We start from the raw sequence: 22290 nt of genomic DNA, 5'->3' as shown, positions 1-22290 counted from the left end.
GCATGAATGGTAGAATAGTAAATATACTTCAGAAATACAGAAGGACAACTGTTTGAAAGGAGTTATATCACAGAACAGTAACTCAGAGAGATCCTAATGTGTTAGAGAAATAGTCTGGAAACAGTCAGATGAATTTTCTGAAAGGTGACTGAAAAGAAGCATACTGAAGAAAGAAAAGGATACAAATACAAAAAAAAAAAAAAAAAAGGAATAAGGGAACACAAGAACGTAGGAGCTTTAGTGAATTATAAACAGTATATGAGTAAAATATATGATACTACAAAACAGACAATATCTTTCTAAAATGCACTGATTTCAGAGTTGCCTGCAGAAATTTGAAAGCTGGTTGAATTATTGGAGTTCTTGATCCAGCGCAAGTTTATGTCATTCACAGTACTCATTAACAAAGCTGTAGAATCTTTTCAACAAAGAAAACAAAAGATCAATAAAATAATTTTGAGAAAAGGCTAAATAAAAGAAATGCTTAATCCAGAAAACAGAGGAGTATGAAATGCCATCAGAATCGAAATTTATTAAGCAGATCCGGGTTCACACAGGCATGAAAAGGTTTTCAAGTCTCAAAAAAATGTCATTTCATATATTAAGTTCTTCTTTTTGTGTTTGTATGTGCATATATTTTGTGGGTTTTTACATGTATATGTAAATCCAGTTTTTGTTGTTGTTTTGTTTTTTTTTTTTCCTAAGTTTCTGATGAATTTTTGAGACTGTGCAGCTGCTCATTGAATTTGATGCAACTTGTCAGCTTCACTGCTGGTAGCAACTTTCAGGGTCTTTGGCTTCAGGGCACACTTGCCAAAATTCTCTGCCCCAGGGCTAAGGATCCATAACTTTGAGCATCCTCAGGACAGATCCACTACTAGTGCACTCCCCAGAGCTATAGCCTCCTTGGTTCCCATCATCCTTGGCCTTAGGGCAGACTGTCTGTGCTATCCCTCAGTAAACAGACACACACTCCAAATGCATCTCAGTAGTTTGAAGTATTGGTAACAGGGAAATGAATATAAAGATTACTATTATGCTTTCCAAAGCTGACATTGGGTTTATATAACAGTTAATTACTACTTCTTGTGTTGATTTACAAATAGTACTTCCACCTCCTGCAGGAAGAGCAGGAAAAGGCATAATCCCAAATCTTATAATCAGCATCTCACGGTACCTGCTGGATAGGATGTAACAGTGGTGGTGTGCTGCCAAAATAAACCCAGGTGCAGATTTTATAAGTGGGAGTTTGGGAAGGGAATGGGGGAAGCAGTAATCTCATTTTCCCCTTGAGTCATCCCAGGATGCATCATTACTGTACAGGGTGAAGAATACAGTTGCTGACGTGTAACTTCACTGTCCATTGTGCACTGTTTCTTCTAATGCCCAGGTCAGACTGATTCTGTTGTATTATTAGCTGGCTATCAGTTAGTGGATGGCAAGTAATTACATTCTGGATATCTGTTTATATATTGTTATTATTGCATTTTATTTTGTTTCCATTTTCTTTTCTCTGTCTTAGTAAATAATTTTCATCTCAACCCAGAAGTTTTATTTTGATTTCAGTTCTCTCCCTCATCCCACCTGGGGACAGTAAACAAATGGCTGGGTGGTGTTTAGCTGCTTTCTCAGTTAAGCCACATCAGGCCAGCCACCATAAACTGAAATATGTGTGATTCTCTAAACCAGAGGAATAAAACAAAGGCAATACATTCCTGAGGAACATACTGCCCTGCTTTGTGGACTTAGGAGACAGAACTTGGGAACAGCAGTGTGGTATATGAAGGTTTTCAAGGAAAGGGTAGATGTTGCATTGAGTGATACAGTCTAGAGGGCATGATGGTGATGAGTTGATGGTTGGATTAGATGATCTAAATGGCCTTTTTAACCTTAAAGATTCTGTGGTTCTATGATATGGATGAAGCTTTGCTCATTTAATAACATTTTTTCCTAAGCTAGAGGTAAAAGGTTCAGAAAGCTTTGAGCGTTTGCAGAGTCAGGATCCATACTGAAAGCATATATTTAAATGCTTTGGCTGTACTCCTTTCATTTGTGCCTTATACTTGTGCAGATGAGATACATCTCCCCATACCATACTAGTGAGGAGGGAGTGCAGGCTAACCCAAGAAAACTTTTTGTAGCTTCAGACCTTTATCCTCTGTTACACTGATGGAATTTATGGCTGAATCAAGTTTCTGTAGTGAGAAATGCTAATGTAACCCAAATACATGAGCTATAATCCATAGCCTGGAGGAAGGTCTCTTATCCTTACGTCTGGGAGTGTGCTACTTTTGTGCTACTGAGTTGATTCTGCTAGTAAAATAAGGCAGATCCTGCTTCCAATCATAGGTGTATATTGAGTGCATGCTACTCTACTGAATTTCACATACTCTAGGGTTCTTCATGGTTTAAAAAAATACAAAGGGATAAGGACAATGCTACAAGGTGATACTTGATGTAATGCACAAGTGAGAATCTAGCAAACTTTGGTGATGTTAAAAGCAACTAGACGAGAGACTGTTTTAACTGAAATGGGTATTAATAGTCCCATAAGCCTAAAAGATTAGAGGATTTATCACACTCTCAAGAAAATGATAGAAGTAGTGTTCTAGCCCACCTGCTGTGTCCTTAGTGAAGGGGGATCCAGTTTATTTTTATTTCAATTCTTAATTGTGGCAGAACTTTTTAGCTTTTCAGAGACCAATCTTTGTGGGCCATAAGGTTGAGCTTCATGTGGACAGGAAAAATTCTGCACAAAAGAACAGATAAGTAAGTAGATATTGGGCAACTGGCATGTTGCCAAGTAATTATTTGGTTTTCTTGTGTAGCGTGCATTTATTGAGAGACAGTGATTAACGCTGGATAATTTTTAGCCCCTTAATAATGTTGCAGGGAAGGCAGAGAGGAGAGAAATAAAGAAATACATCTATAGATAGTTCCATGTTGAATCGAGCTTGTTAAACCTGACACTCTGAATCTTAAGAGTTTCACAGAAGAGGAAAGAGCTTTTTCAACTTCCAGACAGAAGGTACCAACAACCAGGCTTGATGATCGCTGCTGTTAAATTAAGCCCCTTGGTATGCTAAGTAATTCACTAGTAATGTGAAAGACATAGTTTTTAGCAAGACTGTTTGAATGACTGTCTAGAGGTTCCTTCTTTTCAGTTCCAAATTCTCTAGCATCTTTCTTTTCAGGGGACCTATAATACTGAAACAGTCAGTTTATGAACTGCAGAAAGTTGGAGAAGGCAAAAGGCCATTTTCATTGCGTGGGCTTTGTTCAAAAGCAATAAGAGTAGCACACTGAATGAAGAAGAGATGCTTTATTGTTCATCTCTAGGGCAGCAGTGGAGTCACAGAAGAGATCTTTGGAGATAGAAAAGTGTATTTAGAGCATTGGTAAGTTTGCAAAGGTATAATCTCCTGCTTTTAATAAATTGGTACTTTACTATAGAAAGTTTCTAGAATTCCTTCAAATTCTGAGAAGTAGCTCAGCTGTTCTGATTACTCTCTGCTTATCAGTAAAGACTAGTTCTCCTCCAGAAGCTCAGCAGTGTCTGAGTTTTAAAGTCCTTAGGTTTAAAAAGTTCACATTAAGATTATTCCTTATATTTAATCACTCCAGCTTTACAGAATGCAAATACTAAAACAACTCTAGGATGTGATCTGGAGGTAGTTCCAGATGTCATCTCTTTCCAGAAGGGTAGTTATGATCTCCCAGTCATACTCCTTACCTACTTTTAAGGTAGCTTGGGTTTCTTCCCATGAGCTTGAAGATATCAAGCCTTTCCATACTGCAATACCTGTTTCCTATACTGGTAGCTGTACTGATATCTATACTCCCATCTAAATATCACATTCTCCTTTCCAGCTCTCAATACAAGCACAGGATCTCTGTCTCCTATCCCATGCTTTCTGATACCCCCATATTGAGAATATAAGGATAACATTTTTGCATTTTAATTAAGAAAGACGCATTAGTGAATCTTTTTTTTTCACTACTGAACTACAATCAGCCCATGTAGACCACTGACCCAAATTAGGCAAGAGGATTACTGTTAGAAATTAGCAAAGAAAAAGTGGTGATGTTTTAATGATGCTGCTTAAAGATGATTTGATTTACTGACATAGAAATGAGTGCCAGTATTGAATGATCACTTAAGAAATATTTCTCTTGGTGTGCACTCAAGTAAAATAATTTAATTCTTTTCAGTAGCTTTTTTACTCCTTTTATGTTTGAGTTTTGTGAATATTCTATAAAGTGAATTTAATGGCAGAATGCATGTGATAATAGCCAGTTTTAAGCAAATATTGGAGAATATTTTGAGCCTATAAATACTGAATTTGGAGATGCAAATATTAGCATTGTAGTTATGAATATTTGCAATGAACTTGGTCTTAGTAGTCTTCATTTTTTTTTTCTTTTTAACCAAAACCTCCTAATTTTCACAGCACTCTGGATGAGTAAAAACTGTTTTTCTCAGTTTTTGACAAAGTGGAAGTAGTATGGTTGTGAAAAACAAATGAAATATTTTTCAACATAAATGGGTGCTGTTGCATGAAAGGAATGTCTAAACGAATGTCTGAGATCCATGATCAAGGCACAAGTATGATTTAAACCTTGCATTCTGATGTCCGTGAGCTCCATGGCTAAAAAATTAAGCAGTCAATGCCCCCCCACTCAGGAAATAAACAAAAATCTACAGCATGATCAGAAACATTGTTGTAACTAGCACTATTCAGGTCTATAATTAGAAAACAGAGATAGGTATTTTTAAGTCTGTTTTCAAATTTTTACAAGAAATACATGTGTACCCAGAATCTGAGAACTTTGAAGGATGATACAGGGACATGGGAATTACTATACTACAGCAAATATTGTCCAGGTAGCCTGATATTATGCTCCTGACAGAAAGCCAATACCAAACACTTCAGACAGAAAATGAGAAATCTTCTTATGTACAATTATGTTATAACTTGGCAGTTCAAAACTCTTTCATTTAGTTGTTGTCTCATGTTCTGAGATGTTTACAATAGTCAGAAGATGATCATGTCAGAGATATTAAATCTTATTTTCTCTTCTGATAGTCCAGACTTTAACTAGTCTCAAGAGAATGTAAACTACATTGAAGAAGAGAAAATAAAACCAGAATACTCGGCATGAAAAAGGCAAGTTATGTCTCCTTTTCTTTTTTTTACATAGAGTCATGATGGGGTAGAAAAGAGAGAATAGAAGTCAAATTTATAAACAGATTGATTTCATAATGTAAATATATAAAAATTGGTAGAATTAGACAAAAAAAATTGATTTAAAGTAAAAATGTGTTTCTCTTTAAATGTTGAATGTTTTAAGCTACAAAAATAAAGAAATAAATAAGTAAATCCTAAAACAAGTACTATTTGCATTTGATTTTCTGTTAAGTTCTTTAAAATAATATTTTTCAGGCTAAAAGCTTTTACATTTCTTTATCACTTAACTCTTGTTTAGTTTAAAGAGGGACAGTCTTTTCAGTCTCTGCACAGAAATATCTTGCTGTTTTTCTCATTTAATCATTCTTTTCTCAGAATTACCTCAGGATTTTTTTTCACATCATGAAGTAATTTAAATCATGGGTGATTCAAGACACTCCTGTTACTTTTGCAGTGTTTAGATTAACTGTTTACACAAGATGAGTAAAATATTACAGAACAAAGATTGTTCATGAATTCTCTAGAAATAGTCAATTTTCAGTAGCTCTATAAAAACATAGCATCAAAAGAGGATAATGAGATATGTGGTTTGCAAAGGAAACCTTCAGTCAATTTATCTTCTATAATTTGCTTTTTTCTTGATGATAAATTTTGGGTGGGTGGTTAGTACTTTGAAGGAAATATTATTTGTTCTTTAATAATGTTTTTGTTTTTCCAAATCTACTGCTCCATTATCACCTTCTGGTATTTAATGTGTACAATTACAAATACATGTCTTTCAAGTGTTCTTTATAATGTATAACAGCAGCAAGTGTTAATTATGTCCCTAACAGCCTCCTATATACACAATTTGTGTGAGAAAGAAGAGAGAACATTAACAAACTCGAATTATTATATTAATTACTAAGAGAGCAAGAAGCCCATATGCTGTAAAATTTATACATATGTTTCTTGACTACTTGCTCTCCTCTGTGCAAGTGCTTCTGTAAAGGTTGAATTTGTCTTTTTAGAAGTTATTATTTTTTACTTCTAGCAGTTGGCAAGAGTATTGTTTCTCCTGTCTGAAGACTGCTACCCTAAATATTCAGGTCGAAGAAAGGACCTCTTTCAGTGATCTTGAAGGAAAAATATTAAATTCCCTTTACTACATTCTAACAGTATAAATTGGAACCTATTATTTCATTTCCAGATTAGTTCCTTCCTTTCTTCTTCCTAGCGTATTCTCTCTGTGCAGGAGGCAATTAATGCTTTTTATTGAGTAGAATCAACTGTGAAACCAATCCTTTTATTTTCTATCAAAATACCCTTCATAAAATCAAATACTTCTCACAACTTTCCCCCGCAAAAGATTGGTTCATAAGACAAGTATTTCACAATACTCTGAAACAGGATCAGCAAACTTACTTCTACATCTACTGAAGCCAAGAAACTGCTTGCTCAGTTGTTAGGACAGTGATTACTGATCATATAGGTGTATAAAGAGTGGCTGTTGTTTAGCCATTTGGGGATTGTACCCATACCAGTAAAATGGTTGGAGTTTGTTCTGCTACTCTTGGGCCAATTACAATTCCTGACTGTGCCTGTTCTGTTCTAACATCTAAGACTGGGGAAATGGTGTTCAAGGAAGAGAGGAGAGAGAGTACGCATCCATACTGTCTATTAGCCACAATTCTTGACCCACACTGACTACTGGGCAAATCTCAGAAATTAATGGAAAAGTACTATGTCACAGGTCAACACTGCCAGGCGCCATCCTAATTAAATTAACTGCTTATGCAGCAACAGGATTTCATTTAATATTATTGGTCGACCCTAAGTACTTCTTGACATATATACTTTTCTCTATAGAGAAGCACAGAATCACCAAGGTGAAAAAGATCTCCAAGATCATCCAGTCCAACTGTCTACATACCACCAATATTTCCCATTAACCATGTTTCTCAGTACAACATCTAAGCGATTCTTGAACCCCTCCAGGGACAATGACTCCACCACCTCCCTGGGCAGCCCATTCCAGTGCCTGATCGCTCCTTCTGAGAAGAAATATTTTCTAATGTCCAACCTGAATCTCCCCTGATGAAACTTGAGGCCATTCCCTGTAGTCCTATGGCTAGTCACATGGGAGAAGAGGTCAAATTCCACCTCACCACAACAGGTAGTTGTAGAGAGGTCTTCCCTGAACCTCCTCTTCTCCAGACTAAATAATCCCAGCTCCTTCAGCCACTCTTCATAAGGCTTGTTCTTCAGACCCCTCACCAACTTTGCCCTTCTCTGGACATGCTCCAGGGTCTCAATGTCTTTTGTGTAGTGAGCAGTCCAAAAGTGAACACGGTACTCAAGATGCAGCCTTACCAGGGCTGAGTACAGAGGGACGACCCCCTCCCTGCGCCTCCTAGCTACACCATTTCTGATACAAGCCAGGATGCCACTGGCCTTGTGGGCCACCTGGGCACACTGCTGGCTTATGCTCAGCTGAGCATCAGCCAACACCATCAGGCCTCTGCAGTCTTACAGCCCCTCTGACCAAGCCTGTAGCATGGGGCTGTTGCGGCCAAAGTGCAGGACTCAGCACTTGAACCTGTTAACTTCATCCCACTGGCCTCAGCCCAGCTATCCAGCCTATCTAAGTCCCTCTGAAGGGCTTTCCTTCCCCCTGAGAGACCGACACATCCTCCCAGCTTGATGTCATCTGCAAACTTACTGAAGGTGCACTCAGTACTCATCCAGGTCATCAATAAGGATATTGACGAAGACATGCCTCAATATCGACCCCTGTGGAGCACCAGTTGTGACCGGTCACCAGCTGGATTTAACTCCATTCAACAACACCCTCTGGGCCTGACCCTGCAGCCACTTCTGCACCCAGCAAAGAGTGTACCTGTCCAAGCCATGGGCTGCTGGCTTCTCCAAGAGAACACCATGGGAGACAGTGTCAAAAGCTTTGCTGAAGTACAGGCAGACTATGTCAACAGCCTTTCCCTCATCTACCAGGCAGGTCACTCAGTCATAGAAGGAGATCAGGTTGATCAGGCAAGACCTGCCTTTCACAAACCCATGCTGGCTAGGCTTGATTCCCCACTGTCCTGCACATGCCTTGTGATCTCCCTCAAGATGATCTGGTCCACAACCTTTCCTGGCACCAAGGTCAGGCTGACATGTCTGTAGTTACCCAGATCCTCCCTACAGCCCTTCTTGTAGATGGGAGTCACGCTGGCAAGCCTCCAATCCACTGAGACCTCTATGGTTGGCAAGGAATGCTGATAGATGATGGAAAGCAGGATGTCTGCCAGCTCCCTCAGCACCCTTAGGTGGATCTCATCTAGTTCCATGGACTTGTGGCAGTGCAGATGAAGTAGTAGGTCTCTAACAGTTTCCATCTGAATCATAGGGTTTTTTCTTCTTCCACAGGAAGTAGATTCTCTTTTTCTCCTGGAGCATCAGGAAAAGCTCCCTGTTCATCCACACCGGTCTTCTTCCCTGCCAGTTCATCTTGCAGCTCAGGGGTATAGCCTGCTCCTGTGCCTTTAAGACCTCCTTCTTGAGGAGCAAACAGCCTTCCTGAACCCTTTTACCCTTTAGGACTGAATCCCAAGGGACTCTCCCTACCAGTGTCCTGAAGAGTTCAAAGCCTGCCCTTCAGAAGTCCAAGGTAGCAGTTTTACTGGCCCCCACCTGACTTCACTAAGAATCAAGCAAGAACTCTATCATTTTGTGGTCACTCTGTCCAAGACAGCTCCTGACCTTCACATCTCCACCAGTCCTTCTCTGTTTGTGAACAGCAGGTCTAGCTGGTAGGCTTTCTCACCAGCTGCACCAGGAAGTTACCTTCCACACATTCTAGAAGTCTTCTAGACTGCTTCCTCTGCACTATATTGTATTTCCAGCATATATATCAGGGAGGTTGAATTCCCCCATGAGGGCAAGGGGCTGGCGATCACACAACTTCTGTCAGCTGCTCATAGAACAGCTCATCTGTCTCTTCATCCTGGTTAGGCGGTCTATAACAGACCCCCACCAGGATGTCCACCTTGTTGGCCCTCCCCCTGATCCTTACCTGTAGAGGCTCAACCTTATCATTCCCAGCCCTGAGTTCAACACCATCAACACCATCAAAACACTCTCTAACATACAGAGCCATGCCACCACCCCTCCTTCCTTGACTATCTTTTCTGAAGAGCTAATAGCCATCCACTGCAGCACTCCGGTCATGGAAGTGATCCCACCATGTTTTTGTAATGACAACTAAGTCCAAGTTTGCCTGCTGCACAATGGCTTCCACCTCCTCCTGTTTGTTACCCATATTCATGCACATATATTTTCACATACATCATCATAAAGTAAAATAACTGCAGAAGAATGAAGGAACTCAACCAATTCATAAAATTAATCTTGATGTTCCATGTCAGTGTATCTTCACTTTCTAAATAAAGGTAGTGTGAACATACAATCACACATTTTGTTACAGTGAAGACATGCCATAATAATGAGTGTCAGTTAAGGTCTTGGTTCAGCCTGAATCAGTTTGTACTGCTCTGCAATACAGTGAATGTGTTTCATCTGCATGTGGAGAGTACTCTCAGCGGAGAGAAATTTTCTACTTGCATGAAGTCAGCACAGCTGATTCCTGCAAATGCCATGTCAGCCTGTGGGATGGACATACACTACTAATACAGCAGAAAAGTAGTCCTTCACTGATCCCATGAAAATACTGTAAGTTAGAGCAGCCCTTGAGCTATTTTAAAATAAGTCACACTATTATTGGCTTTCCTATCTACTTCCTGACTACAGGAATCCACTACAAAGTTCTACTGCTTTTTCCCTATTGCCCAGACACCTTCCTTCATTGCCCATTTGTGTCCTTAATCTCCACCTGTTCTTCCCACACTATCCTATTGCTCCTGTTTCTTCTGACTCCTGGCAGTGAAGTATACAGCAATGAAAAAGTTTACTTGTAGTGGTATACATGCAGGCTGTTCGGTCAGACAGGATGCATAGTCCTCCAGTTAAAGGACCAGACTCATGCTGAGTTTTTCCTGAAGGTTTCCAGGCAGTGGGAAACAAATTTGCCCCTTCCTCCCCATCCGGGCTTCTGATTTTGCTAAATGTGTAGGAATTTTATTATACCCCAGGGCTCAACTTCTGTGACAAATATTGTTGAAACTGGCTAATGGATTCAAAAATTATTAGGTAGGTATAGCAGAGAGCAGACAGTATGATCATACAAGCTTCATTTCTTTAGGAAACCAAGCTAAACATGGATTTGCATTTTGTGCATTACAGTCACAAGACAGCAAGATAGACGTTACAGTATAACATCAGACTAATTGTTGGTTTTGTCTAGTATCCAGTGCCAGTGCTATTTGCCTCAGATGATGTTGCAAGAAATATTGTAGTGAGCAATTAGGGATTAACCTCTCCATAACAGAAGTTTCTTAATTCCCATCAGTTAGTGATTAGCTTATGCTCTGAAGCATGAAGGTTTATATCCCATATGAATTTTTGTTAATCTAATATAATTGCGGATGTTCTTGTTATCCATATAGAAGCTTATCCTGGATTTTTATTATTATTATTTTGTTGTTAGTTTTGTGTTCTTTTTTTTTTCTTTTCTTTTTTTGATTCTGCTGCATTCTTGGCGTCAGTGATATCCCACAGTAATAAATTATGGAAATAAAATCTCTATCCCCAGCATTTCCCTTATCCTACAGTGTAATTACAGGGAAGTATACAGAAAAAATGACAAATTGTGTAAATGGGATGATTGTATATAGGCAAAAATTTCTAAACAGAGCATTTAGCACTCAAATATCAAAAGATTGTATTATTTGTTTTTTACAGAGAGCAGGATTTATCCAGCGTAACATCAGCATCTGAGATCATCAATTCCATTTTATTGAGGGCAGTTAATCTTATCCATAGAACATCAGCCATAATATGAGTTGAAACACACCTTGAAAGTACCACTTCCCCTTTATTCACCATGATAGTGATTTTCACAATTATTTCTGGTATTGAATTTTATAATATAGCTGTTTATCTTTATTCAGATTAATACTTTTCTTGATGACCATCAAGAAAACCTTCTGTTCTCAAAATTCAGTGTATGTCCTTGGCCATGTCCAAAGTCATTGTTTCAGACAGAGCACCAACTATGTGGGCCGTGTCACACAGATTGATCCCTAATTTCCTTGAAGTCATCGCAGAATTTTTGGCTTGTCAAATCATGTCACCTTTCCCAGTTCTGTTTTTCTCAATTTGCCTTTTACATATTTTCATTAGTTGTGACAAATGCAAAGTGAGTACTTTCCTCAGTTGCTCATTTAAGTATGACTTTTCCTGGAATTGAGGTCTCCTTGAGATTATATGTCTTCCATTTAAGAAGAGCAGTAGCCTACCTCCACTATAAATTTCAACACTGTATGTGTAAGGAACTTAAGGAATAAAGACAGAAATCCAGAAAAATGACAGTTAGGGTAGGGCTCCATTACTCCTAGGATCAACAAACAACATAATAGAAGATCAGCATGTTAGAAGACTGAGCACAATATCAGTAAATGAGCAAAAAATTTCTGACAGTACTTCTTTCACCTGGGGAGAGTTGAATGAGGATGACAACATCAGGCTCATCTCAAGCTTTGAAATTCTGTTAAAAAAGACTTTGAGAGACAAAGATTTGTGAACCCCGATCATGACAAGTGCCTCATTTCCCTTTTATCTTCTTTCTGTTTTTTTGTTTAGGACTGAGGTGTATACTCTACTTTTAATCCTTAATTAGAGAGTGTGAAATTGTAACCTCATGCATGTGCGTGAGCAGCTTTCAAGTCCACAAGGAATGGATGCCAGAAAGAAAAGTCTCCCAGTTGAACACTAAAAGAGGGACTGCTAAACACATTTTTTTAAGGTGATTGTGATTTTATAAGATATAGTTTAAAAGATATAGTTTAAAAAAACAGCAGTAACAAGGGGCAAAAGTGCTCATAGTCATCTAGATGCTTACATAAGCTCAAACAGTTAATGGTGGGGTCAGGTGCTGGCCAGAGACCAGGAAAAAAGAGGTGAGAGAGCATCCTCCTATGTGAGAGCTGTTAGACCAACTTGGCTGCTCCACCAGCAGGCTCCCAGAGAGCCACTGAGAGACTGACTTCAGGAGACTGCCTTTGGGTCCTTAGTTACCAATGGACTTCAACCATAAACTAGACATCCAAATGAGAATTAACTGTGTAAATACCTTTGTGGACTTTTGCCACACACATTAATGTCATCTCTGCTGAGACTCCAGAGAAACCCAAGGTTGCCAGCTGGGACTTGTTATCAGAAGCTGTCAGCCTGCTGTCTGACAGGCTGCTGAGCTAATGCCTGTCTCAGTAGGGACAGCTAGAGATGGGTTTGGTGAAAAATCTTACCTGAATAAAAATGTTGAAGGTAAGGGAAATGCCAATTATGTTTTCTTATATCACAGTTCAGAGTATATAAAGCACATGTTTCTGTGTCAAAATAGCAAGATAATTAACTTTCTCCATAGCTTTATTTCATTTATTGCAATAAAATTTTGTAGATGAGCATAAGAACTTATGGAAGTTCCATCTTTCTGCTACTGTTTTTACATATCTAAGGATTAGAAATCTCTTTTATTACAGACACAGATATATTTGCTGTTCCCAAAAGCTTTTCGGTTAACTTTTTAATTTTTAAAAATTCATGTTTAGTTTTAGTGCTACCGTTAATGTATATATTAAAAATGTATATGTATGTATGTGTGAATATATATTTTAATATAATTTATGGATTGATCCTTACTTACGGTACTAACACTGAGCAACAGGGATCCCAGACTGTCAGAAATCTAGTGAATCTGAAGGGCTGTTCTTCATTACTGCTGAGTCTTACAGTGCATAGCTAAGATGGGTAAGAGCTGTGAGCATAGTTTTGTCCATTTTAGTTGTGTTTGTCAAATTGACATGGGATCTAAAATGGCTGGTGACTCTTAGCAATGGCAACATCAACAAGCTGACTTGGCTTTTATATTTTGTTTGCTTTTTTTTTTTTTTCCCAAACAAGAAAACAAACATCCTGTGCATGGCTTCAGAAGGGATGTCTCACTGATAGTAGATTTTTGTTTAAATGGATTTGCTGAAAGATTGCTTGGATTAAGTATGATTTGTTCTATTTTCAGTCAAAGAAAATAGCTGTTATTTTGCAGTAACATTTAATAAAGGCTTTCTACAAAATAGTCAATGGTGTTAGATTATATCTTTGTTATAACATTAGTAATGGAAAACGACAACCTGAAAAATAAGGTGAAATCAAGGTGTTTTTATTTAGAGAATAATTCTGATTTTCCAGACAATAATAAGCCTATCGGTATACGTTACTTTGTATTTATCTCTGAAAGTGCATAACAATAATATTGTCAGTGTCTGTTTAATTCTATTTGACAATAACAAAATAAATTTGCTATTGTTTATTAGAGATTTTCAGAGAAGGCAGCTAACTTATCTTTGATTTGAATTTCAAATACAACCTTTTTAAAAAACATAACCAGAGATATTCATCTAAAATATTGATAAGAAATTTACATTGGAGAATATCTAATTGTAGTCACTACTATCACATTAGCAGTCAATTGCTGTCTGTTTTCTGGAAATTAAAAATTTTATTAGAATTTAAGCCACAATGAGCTGACATTTCCAGGTGTATTTCAGTATGTGTCATTTTTGCATATGAAAGAAGAAAGGTATTTGAAAATAAAAAAACAAAGTAAAATATCTTTATTTTCAAAATATCTTTCACTGTTCAGAAAAGTAACTGCTTCCTGATCATAGGCACTTGAACTGGAACAATTATATCTAACTTTTAAATTATATCTAATTCAAGCAATATATAATAGTTCTCTACACCTAGAAGCTTTATTGCAGAAACATACACACACACAGAAAAAAATCTTTTACACTCAATTACACAAAAGTTTGGAGATAGAAGAAGAGGTGGAGGAAGAATGAGAAATGAAGTTTGTTATAGTGCCATACCTTATTTTTGTCTTAAATACATGGAGAAATTACAGAGAAAAGAGAATAAGATATATTTAAGTGCACTGTTGCAAGCTGAAAAGCAACAAACACTATTTTCTTCAAGGAAAATCCTGATTAGATATTAGGAAGGTTTTATTAACAGTGATGGGTGTCAAAAACTGTAATTGCGCCTGTGCAATATCCATACCTGGAGCTTATCTGAAATTGGCAAAATTTTGTCCTGATCTAGCAATGAATTTGGATCTAACTTTGAATCAGGACTTGCTTTGTGCAGGAATTTGGATCAAATGACCCCAATACCCCTTCCAATCTATGTTTTTCTGAACTTATGATATGAAAAATACATAGCCTGAAAAAAAAAAAAAAAAAAAAAAAATTGGATGAAAACATTAACTGGAATTCAAATAAGTGCTGTGGCTTATGTAATTTAAATTAACACCATGTAAAATGAGTCAATGCTAAGTTCAATCTTAGCCTCATGATTGATTTCCTCTACTGGAATTTCAAGTCTATATTTTGCAGTTATCTAGGAAAAATTCTATAGCTTAGCAGTGCAATCAATGTATGTTTGGTAGCAAAACAGGGATATGTTTACTCCAGAACTCATCCCCTCTCCATGCACTGCTAAAACCCATGACACCTCAAGCCTTCTCTCTCCACATCATGGAGATAACTTGCTAAACTTTAAGAACAAAGGATCCAGGTTTTAAACACTTTCTTTGAGAAGAGCTTCCAAGCATTAACATAAGAGCTGTAGGCATCTGCTTGTCATGGTTATCGGAGTAAAGAGTATGTACACTGAGTAGGGGAGAGGCAACATTACTTGAACTGGGATGAGCTGTTCAAATATTTTAGATTTAATCTATATGCATATATTTTTATATATTAGTATCATGCTCCTTCTATTTGCCTACTTAATCTGGAACTAATTTGTTCATGGAAAACATAGGTTGAACAAATCTATTGCTTCCTGACAGGAGTACTTTTCCTTTCTAAAATCTGGAGTTATTGCAGATATCTTTATGAAATCCATCAGAAAAAAACATTTGAATATCAAAGGGAAAGAATCATGACTGGATTTGATCGATCAGAAGTCACTTTATTAGTGATGTTTTTAGAGTGATGCATAAATTTAACATGAATGGACAAAGCAGAACAAGCAAAAGAAAGAATCAGGTCTATTACACTCACTGTAGCATTATATCTGAAGTACCAGTGTATTTTCTTCAATTTTTCAGATGTTAAGATGCATGTCTTCAAAGCCAGAATGTGAATTTCTTTTATCATGCAAACTAATGACCATTTTGACAAATATCCTTACATAATCTTTCCATCCTTCTTTGAAGTATCAAGTTCTGGGATAGAGTTTGACATCCTGTTCTCAATTGAATGATAATAGAAGATGAATGGCTAAATATTTATTGAATGCACATTATTGTCTATATGTATCAGGGATTCCTTTAAGATGCATGTTTAATGAACTGTATATCCAGGATAACTTTTGAAGTATTTTAAGAAATATGATTACTTCTATTGATTTGGGGGATACCCATAAATCATGTTTTCCTCATATGTTTCATATGATAATAATCTAACTTGTGTTTCTGAAATATATTTAGTGAACCACTGATCATTTCCTTCAGCTTCTGAGGTGATATAAATTCCAGTGCTTTATTGCATGGCTATGAGATTATCAGGTTGTCATCTACTAGGGTTTCTCCAAGTGCAAGAGAATGGTCAAAAGACAAATACAGCTGTGTACAGAGATAAGGCAGAAAATCTCTCTAATAGTCTTTTCATGCCTCAACAATAAGTTAGTTGTATGTTTCTAGCTTTCCAGATCTTTGTTAAACACTGAATTTTGCAGCTACTTTGTGTCTACAAAATCTCCTAGTCTTAGCATCAGTTCTGATTGTTATCATAACATGACTTAAACAATGTATATAGGATGTGCTTCTCAAAGCAATTTGATAATGAAGTAATCTCCCATAGGGAAAAAAAAATGGCAATATGGGTTAGCAGAAATATTATATGAAAAATATTGATTTACCCATTCAGCTGATATGAAAACTGCTGGCTGAAGTGATAACCAGCATTACCACCCTTATATGTTCAGTTCCAGAATGGGAATTCATCAGACTAATGCCCATTCCTTAAGGTCTCTCTGTACATAGATGGGAGACAGTTTGATATCAGCACTGAGATTAAAGATACCCATCATGCAGAACCATAGAACAAATGAGCATTAGGAAATGCCACAGATTGTACCAGAAACTTTGTCTCTTGGGATGCCTGAGTTAGGTGCTCCCATAAAAATAGCAAATGAGTGATGTTGACAAGAGATCAGAGCTTGCTCACAAGGAGGGTGTGGAGACAGTGGTGCTTTCTTTTCGAAGAGCAGCACAGGTGAGAATCTCATAATGAAAGACACAAAACCTACATGATGAATTAACTCATTAGCCACCTGACTGTAGGGTATTATAAGAGAATGTCCATTTCTCCCATTAACTGTGCAAACAGGAATGCAAATCATGGTGTCATTGGGCAAGCAAGAAATATACCAAGGATTCATTGTTAATTCATTCCTGTGAAGGTGAAGAGTCCCTGGTTGTTTATATATTTAATGCCAGTCAAACACACATGAAATCTGAAAAAAAATAGAACATTTCCCTCACTCCTGTCAAATACTTTTTAGGAATGGCTGAAAACTAGGAAATGATTGTACCTAGTTGTTGCAGTTTCAAGTGCATCATGGCAAGGAGGCCCCTTTGTTCCCTTTTGGGGAGAAAGAAAAAAACTGACCCAATTAAGATAAGGAGGGATAACATATTCACTACAAATGATAGAAGAATGTAAGATGATAATAAGAAAGAGAGTTACAATTAATAACTCAAATGGGAGAGAGAGGAAGTCTATGACCACACTGCTGCTCACCATGCACTTTGTACCCAAAGGCTAGTTGCATGATGTCATGATATAGAATATTGATATAATCAGGACACTAGTGGATCAGAATAAGAAAAATAGCTTTAAGTTAGCTGTCAAACTTCAGGACAATCAATGGAGGACTATGGTTCAGTAACTATTACTTCTATTTTTAATCTATATTCTGATCAAAGCATTAAGGTAAAGTAGCAGAACTGCCAAGAATGATAGTTGCATATCCAGAGTTTACTGTTTGATCAATGAAACTCATTCACACCAAGTTTTAGTTCAGTATGAGTCCATTAATTAATAAATAAATATTCTTTTACATTTAATAGAGTACATTTCAATTATGCTGAACTGCAGAACTACAATTCTGATGAATCCTACTTTATTTAGTTAAAAAAAAAAAAAAAAAAATGTCCCTAGCTTGGACTTTTCAGTTCTCCAAAAACAGTTGTTTGGAGTATAAAACTTTCACTGCTTTTAACCACTATAGATCTATAGATCAAAGGCAAAGAAGTCAATTTGCCAGTTAACGCAATACAAGGATTTGGACAAGCACTGTCTTTCTACATAGATCAACCCACAGGAAGGACACACCATGCCTTGCTGAACTTAGAAGTCCATTTCAGTAAGGTGTTGTGTTAAAGAGCAAATGAGAATTTGTCTTAGAGCTGACTAATGAATTCTTCTTTCAATCTGCTGACCCATTTCATTTGTTTCTTCTGATTCTTTATCTTTTTTTCCCTTTCAAATAAGGTAATATTCTCCTCCTTAAGTAGTCCAAGGTTAACAGTATTCCTTGTGGTCTCATAATATTTTACTGATTGGTTATACACCAGTCAATTTTTTCCGCACAAAAACCTTCAATTAACCCCCCAGTGATTGGGAGGTGGAATTTCCAGATTAGTGTTGGAGAATTCCACCTCCTATCACCAGGGGTTTAATTGAAAACTTTTCTGAGAAAAATTAATTGGTGTAAAAACATTGCTAAAATAACCTAAAATGCAGGGGCCATTGTTAATTTCAGTCTATTTAAAAGAGAAAAAAAAAAAAAAAAAAAGATTAAAAAGGAACATTGAACAAGAAATAAACAAAATTATTACAGCAACACAAAGATTAAAAGGAAACTTGTGAAATGTCCCTGCAAAGTCACAAAATGTGGGAAAACTTTACTTTAAATTACAATATGCAAAAAAACAAGCAAGAGAAATTAACTTCTTTTAGAAACTCTTTCACAATCAGGTGATTTACTTCAGATTCAGAAACATAAATCAAATTTTAATAATCTCTTTCCCAGTATGAAGTCTCAATACAATCTGATATGTAGATTTTTTTTTAAGTAGATGCTTTCTTTGCATAACAAGAAGCTGCAGTAAGTTAAATGGAGCCCGGGAAATCTTATAATGCAGCTGGATAATGAAAGAAAAGGTGCAATTTGAATATACTGTTGCAAAAACATATATCTTTGCTAACAGTGTGAAACATCCAGTGTGAATGGATATATCTGTATGTAATAAATCTGTCTGAACATTGTATTTTAATATTACTCAGGTTTTTCACATCAAGCATAACAGACTTTGACCTGCAAATTATGAAAAAATTAAGATATGCATCAGCAAAGAGATTTATTTCTAGTGTTGACAAATTATTCATTAAAGTTTTATGTAACAGGCCCAGAGATAGTATTAAATAAGATTATGATGGCAGTTCTTTTAAGTATATTCATCTTGACTAAGGAGAGGTTGCAATAACGTTTAGGACTGTTTACTTACAAAGCTTGTTTAATTAGGAAAAATAGAAATAAACGTTCTTCATTTGGCATCTTTCAAAGATTATATCGTTATTATTTTTCTCTCCCGATATTGTGAAATAACATCAATAAAAAGTAAACCTATTACTAGCAATTTGACATATCATTTGCTTAATGGCTTCTAAATATACTAAAAGACTAAAAAATTCCTTCTGAAATTACCAGCACTTTATTTCCTGTGAAAATCATATGTTTTGAGCATATGTACCTTTGTGTTTGGAGTGATCATTAATAAATAAACAAGGTAATTTCTGTAAAAAAGAACTGTGTATTCCTACTATAAAGCACAGCTGTTTGTGTTGCACTGTGCTATAAGTTATACATTTCTGCTGTCAGGTGAAAATTCAACCAATGCCTGTTTGATTACTTTTGAAACATTTGAATTGATTTTTATTACCTAATCGTGTACATACATAAGGAAAATGTATGACTACTCTTCTTGGAAGCACTGAACAACTCTTCTCTTGCTTTTGTTGGAACATGTAGAAGAGAAAGGAAAACACGACAAAAGAGAAACTATATTGAGTTTTGGGGAAAGAAAGCATGATAGTGATTTTAAAAAGTTTCCTCAACTAAGACAGAACCTTGAAAGGGGGAACAAAAGCATCTTTAATAATCACTGAATACCTCACAGTTCTCTGCAAAGAGTACTATTTGCAAACATTTCACAGGATCAGAGTTTGTAGGGATTGGAAGGGACCGCAAAGAGATCATCAGGTCCAACCCACTGCTAAAGCAACTCCCCTAGAGTAGGTCACACAGGTGGGCATCCAGATAGGTCTTGAATATCTCAAGGAGGAGACTGTCTGGTCAAACTGTTCCAGTGCTCTGTCATCCTCACAGTAAATAAGTTCTTCGTCAGTGTCGTATGGAACTTCCTATGTTCCAGTTTTTGCCCTTAGCCCTTTGCTTTGTGGCTGAGTATCACCAAAGAGAGCCTGGCCCCAACCACCTGCCCTTTAGATATTTACAAGCATTGAAGAGATGCTTCTCTTCTGCAGCATAACTTACAGTAATTTATGTATTTGAAATGCTTAGTGTGCATTTGAACGTAGAAAACAAATATTTCTGGTTTTGTTTTACCTCTGATCACTGGTTACTTTTGGCAAAACATGCATCCAGTAGCAGTCCATAGAAACTTCAGTAAAGCAGTTCAGTACAACTTCGAAGCAGTCTATTTACATTCAGACTACTAAAGGCAAGAATTTATGCAAACTTCAGGAATAAGCACTAGTGAATTTCACACTGTACTTCTTGCTTTGGCTTCAGCCCTGTGTGAGAAAGAATTGTTTGTTTATGAAAGTTTTCATGACATTTAGTGCAAAACCACAAACAGAATATCAAAATATCCTCTAAAAGATTCCAGTGGGAAGGAGTCTGTTGTACATACAGATTTCTGTTTTCCCAATTGTACCATGGGTTTCATTCGATTACAGAACTAACCAGGATAGGCACTTTAGAAATTACTCAGAGGTGTTTACATACTACTGTGTGGTTTGGAATATGCTGTTGTGAGTGGCACCACAACTGGCTGAATGATTTTAAACAAAAAGTAAGATCAAATCTTGCTATAAGTCTTATAACAGGTTTTTTGATCCCCCCCCCCCCCAATCTCTATATTGGCTTTACATGCTTTTAGAGTGAATCGGTGAGTGCCATATGTTTCATTGTGAAATACTGCACATGGGAACTTTAAGTGTCACCATATGCACAAAAAAGATGGCATCTCCTTCTATTTTTCTTTGTTCAGTACTGCTGAACAAAGGAGGAAATCAGAAAATAGACATGTAAAAATTAGCTTTCATCTACATAATAGTATGTACTTTCTCGATGCATTTAGTTGGAGGAGGAAAGCAATCTCTGTTAAGAAGTATTTTCTTCATTCTTTTTTCTTTTCTTCCTTTTTTCCTTCTCAAATACTTCACCACTACTGTTGCCATCCAACCAGACTGGTTGCAGTGTGTCACAAAAAAATTTGTTCTCAGGAAAGTAGAGGAGATTTGTGACTGGAGATGCAGTTTAGCAGAACAAAAGAAATTTATATTTTTAAGGAAAATATTTATTTTAAACCAAGAAAGGATAAGGAGAGACAACCTAATAAGACATTCTAAAATTTTTTGTCCCTTGTATTGTTGTCTGAGATATTAATTTCATTTCATCAGCCCAAGGAAATTCATACAGTTTAGGTAGATGTGGATTCCTCTATAATCCTTCTTAATCATTCTAGCAGCCCTGTTTTAGAATTGCACAGAATCTGAGGATTTACAAAGAAATGCCCTCACTCAAAAGTCCTGAATTTGTAATTCTATAAGAATTATATACAGAAACTCTCATGTATTTTCTCATTAAAGCCAACTAATATTCATGAGCTAAGCACCTTAAGGTACTAAAGAAAACTCTACACTGACCAAAATAAGGTATCTCAGGTCTCATTGTGCAGCCATTCAAATACATAAGCAGATATATTGGTAAAATAGCACAATGAAATGCAGTTATTTTATCTAGCTATATGGTGATGAAGAAGTTTAAGAGAGATGTCCAATAGAAGGGGAAAACTCATATCTAAGATCCAAATAAATAGATTTAAGAACTTCTGTGTTAGAAGATATGGCCTGGAAGGTCACATACAAGTCATATACATAAAACCCTAGAAGTCTTCAAATGATTTTTCTTTTTCATCAAACTGTTACAGATGTGCCAAAGATGATTAAGTCATTGAACATATTCACTTTCAGATGATGTCTGTCACACAGCCTAATTGTCATTATCAGAAATGCTATCCATTTTTTTGTAGATACATTCCTATTTCTGCTTTTCATTCCATTATTTCTTGCATACTAAACTACTGTTTCATTATTCCTTCCCCTATTTGCATATATAATCTTTCTCTTTTTTTTTTTTTTTTGTACTAAATCAATTCCTATAATCCCTTACTGTGTAATAGCATTTGTCATCAATAGAAATGAAATCCTCAACACATTGAGGGAAAGAAAATTTACAGGTACAGGTTTCTAGCAGCAAGTTGTAATAGAAGCAGTGGGGAATCTTATTTGCATAAAAAGATCCATATTTGATGCAAACTGAAGCAACTACGATGGGTAGAAAAAATTCCACTACCTTTGTGTCATGGGCAGAAAGTAAATAATAATCTACAATAATGTCACAGAAATATTTTTCATACGCTTTTGTGTGAGATGTATAATAAAGGTAGGAGTGACTTCTAATAATTAGTGAAGAAGGTTCCAAGTCCCCTGCTATCAGCTATATAATACTAGAACTGAGGTAAAAAAATTAATTTCTGATCATAGAAAATTCCAATGATTGGAATGTA

The sequence above is a fragment of the Gallus gallus genome, chromosome 3 (assembly GCF_016699485.2).
Source record: "Gallus gallus isolate bGalGal1 chromosome 3, bGalGal1.mat.broiler.GRCg7b, whole genome shotgun sequence".
NCBI lineage: Eukaryota > Metazoa > Chordata > Aves > Galliformes > Phasianidae > Gallus > Gallus gallus.
This window is presented reverse-complemented; position numbering follows the sequence as displayed.